Source organism: Trichechus manatus, unplaced genomic scaffold (genome assembly GCF_000243295.1).
Source record: "Trichechus manatus latirostris isolate Lorelei unplaced genomic scaffold, TriManLat1.0 scaffold00004, whole genome shotgun sequence".
NCBI classification, from domain to species: domain Eukaryota; kingdom Metazoa; phylum Chordata; class Mammalia; order Sirenia; family Trichechidae; genus Trichechus; species Trichechus manatus.
In genome coordinates this window covers 12697370-12701622 of record NW_004443940.1, presented here as the reverse complement: position 1 = coordinate 12701622, position 4253 = coordinate 12697370, and positions in this window count along the sequence as shown.

Below are 4253 nucleotides of genomic sequence, written 5' to 3'. Positions count from 1 at the left end.
TAAGTCTGGTCTTCTTACTAGAATTTGAGTTCTGCACCCCATCCTTCTACTGCTCCATCAGGGACCCTCTGTTGTGTTCCCTGTTAGGACGTCCTCTGGTGGTAGCCGGGTACCATCTAGTTCTTCTGGTCTCAGGCTGATGAAGTCTCTGGTTTATGTGGCCCATTCTGTCTCTTGGGCTAATACTTTCCTTGTGGTGACACATTTTTATAAAAGCAGAACTCTTTGTAGTTCTAGCATTCAACATCCATCTAATTTACACAGAATCATGCATGTTGCAGATATACATATGTAAATCTACAAATAACATGAACTTTTTAATACTGAAAAAGGCCATTTTTTCAGCTGTCATCTGCACTGTTGTGAATATTTGCTAATTCATGAATACATCTGGAACCATAAATTAGAACACAAAGAGCAGCAAGAAAATCCACATTCTGTACTCCTGGAAACCATACTTTATTTTGCACAAATGTGTTGCATCTCTTCTGTGGTAGGGTGAATAATCGTCTCCTCCCTCCACCAAGATGTCCAAGTTCTAATTTCTGAACCTGTGAATATTTTATCCTATATAGCCAAAAGCACTTCGAAGACGTGATTAAATTAAAGGTTTTGAGATGGGGAGATTACCCTGGATTATCAGGGTGGGCCTGACATAATAACAAGGATCCTTATAGCAGGGAGGCAGAAGGGTCAGAGACAGAGAGAGAGAGATTGGAAGATGTTATGCTTCTGGCTCTGAAGATGGAGGATGGGGCCAGGAGCCAAGGAATGCAGGCAACCTCAAGAAATTAGAAAAGGCAAGGAAACAGATTCTCCCCTAGAGCCTACAGAAGGAACACAGCCCTGCCGACACTTTGATTTTAGGACTTCTGACCTCTAGAACTGTAAGATAATGAATTTATGTTGTTTTAAGTCACTAAATTTGTGGTGGAGCCCTGGTGGTGCAGTTGTTAAGACCTTTGCTGCTAACCATAGAGACTGGCAGTTCAAACCCACCAGCTGCTCCCTGGAAACCCTATGGGACAGTTCTACTCTGTCCTATAGGGTTGCTATAGTCAGAATCGACCCAATGGCAAGGAGTTTGGTTTTCTGGCTAAATTTGTGGTAATTTGTTATAGAAGCAATAACAAAGTGATGCACCTGCTAGTTGAGAAGGATTCAACATCTGATTTGTTTTTTCCTCTTAACTAAATGGTTATGCTCCTCATATCTTCCCTGTACCCCAAAGCAGTCTCCCAGCATAGAAGCACACAACCCACACCTTCACGACATTCAGATGCAGTTCCCTTTTGCTTTAGGACACAGGTTAAGAGTGTTTCCTGGGGCCTGAATATGGTTAGTCACAAGAGCAGATGTTTAGAACTATGAGTGGGGCTGAGCTGATTCTAAGCACCAGGCCCTGAGTGACAAAGATGTCCACATGCTTTTAAAATAATATATTATTGTATGCATTTGTAATATTTGGGGTCCTCTAAAGTACAAGACCAAGAATAGGTGCCTCTCTTGCTTGGGTCTAAATCCTGAAAGTAGCAATTATGTAGGCAGGGCAAAACAAAGCAGGAAAGAGTGTATTAGCTGCTTTTTTTTTTTAAAGCATTGATCCAATTTGTGATAACAAAAGACTGGAAGTAACCTAAATGTCCATCAGCGGGGATCAGTTAAGTTAAAGGACATCCATACAATGTGATACTCTGCAGCCAGAAAAATAAAATGAGGATGCTGTCTATATCCTGGTATAGCAATGTCTCCAAGATATAGTGTTAAGTGGAGGAAAAAAAAAACAGCAACACAGAAAACAAGCTGTAGAGCGTGTGTATAGCATGGCATTTACGTTAAAATGGATTAAAAAAGAGTATATATTTGTTTTAGCTTGCATATGCATAAAAACAACTTTAGAAGGATAAACAAAAACCAAATAACAGTGGTATCTGGGATGGGGGAACTGGGCAGATGAGACCAGGAATAGGAAAGAGACTTTCTGCTACAAACTTTTTATTTTTGTTGCTGATTTGTGATTTAGGAGATTGCATGTGTTACAGAGTAGAACTGCTCCATAGGGTTTTCTTGGCTCTAATCTTAGTGGAAGCAGATCACCAGACCTGTCTCTTCCACGGTGCTGTTGGGTGGGTTCGAATTGCCAACCTTTTGGTTACCAGTGAAAACCATTTTGTACCACCCAGGGACCTAGACTATATACATTTATATTATTTTTTTTTTAGTTTTTATCCATGTCAAAAAAAGTAAATACACATAAACATTTTAAAGGCAAAAATAAAACAAAATTGCTGTCCTTTCTACACTACCACATGCCTTAGACAACTTTGGAGGGCAGTCTGGGGCTCCCTTTCCCCCCAACATAATGAGACACGCACGGCTGGCCGGCCGCGGGCCCCTGGGCTCCTCCAGTCCGTGTCCGCCCACAGACTGAGGAGGGCTGTCCGCCAGCAAGCAGCCCAGGCCAAGCCCACCCTCTTTCCTGAGCCTCAACTTAGAAAAACAGAAAAACAACACCAATAAGCAAAGCCACTCGTCAGCAGTTCTGAAGCCAGTTCTTAACCAATCCTCTTTCTGCCCTTTACTCTCCTTTTTTTCTTCCTTTTTCCAGAAAAACCTGGAAAGCTCTGCAACTACTTTGCAAAGTGCTTTGCTGGCTCTGGCTGCCTCGTTTTTTTTTCTCTCCTTTAGCCTGTGTCATCCTCTCAGGCAAGGACCAGAGTCAACTTCCTGCCAGCTCCCTGCTGAGTTCATCTCAGCCTCTAAAAAAAAAAAATCTCTATTTTCACAGATGCTACAAACCTCAAGTTAGAAGTTACTTTGTCCAATTCTTCACCCAAAGCCGAACATCCCAGTTGTAAAAATTTTTCAGAGTGCATCTATTTGGTTTTAAAACACAATCCTCTGGTTTCACTTTGTCCATCCAATCAACTCAGAGGGACACAGCTCTCATAAAAAATCTGCTCTTGCTAAGAATCCCACAGGGCAGATCTGTTTGTGTGTGGAGTCTAGCAGTACTGTGAGCCCCAGTATATTTCCATTCAGTAATGCAGTAGCTGTTTATCGACACCTAATACCCATCTATCACTGTCTGAGCCCTGTGCCGGGGACAGAAATGAACATGAGACCTGGCCTCTGCCTGCGAGTCTGGAACAATCTCGTGAGGATATCTTGAGCTCATGAACGTGTCTGGACTAATTTGTGTCATTTTTAAAATCCATTTGCAAGGTATCAGTTATATGCCTGAGTTGTGGCCATTTTCATGGTTAGCTGTGTGTCAGAAATACGACTTATGAGAATGGTTTGAAATTTCCCCCCTTTCCCTTTTTTAAGGTTTTGGGGAAATAACTTTCATATTGCAAAGATCATAACCAAAGTTCAAATTCTATGTAATGTAATCCACATAGAATTCACTAACCTCTCGTGGTGTTAATTTAGTCATAACTGTGTGGTAGCTTTCATTAGCCAGAATACCTTGGCTAACATGCAGGAAATTTGAGATATGTGCAACGTGTGTTCAATGAAAGGTTTTGCTCAAATCAAACGTGAGTCTAAAAGCAAGTCTTTTTCGGAGATGCTGAGCTTGGCAGGGATTCAGGTGTCCAGAACCATACCATATTCCTCCCCAGAGGATGCGCAGCCAGAACACTTCCATCAAGCGTTGTTACATTTGCTGGGAATGCTGAGCAGAAGGCCCCACAGAGACAGCATGCCCACCCCCTATCACACATGTACAGTGTCACCAGGAATGATACCGCAAGATTCATTCTTTACTGGCTTATTCTCAAAGGAAAATTCCAACCAGGCAGAAGATGATAATGAACACCACAGGCTGTGAGAAGCAGCAAGAAGCTACCTCACAGTTGCAGCTTCTACACATCCACACAAAATACACCAGCAGGAAGAAGGAGCAATATGTTACTCAGGTTTCCTGTCAGGACATCCTGGCTTGAAACACAGTCTGTCATTAAAAAATATAACATAACCAACAGATGGGGAACTGCCAGATCATGTCCTTGAGAACCCCAGGAACCTGTTAGCTTGAAAAATGGAGCCTGAAAGCGGGTATGAAAATCACCCACTGCCACTAATGACAGGGAGTTTTTCCTCCTGGTAAAGAGGAATACAGGGGGCATGAACTGACTCAAGGAATCTGGCCTGGAGAAGGCTCCACGCACAGATTCTCAGCAAACAGTGGCCCTGTCTTAGACAAGTAAGCTTGAACCAAATTTGTCATAAGGATGTAACAAACTCAG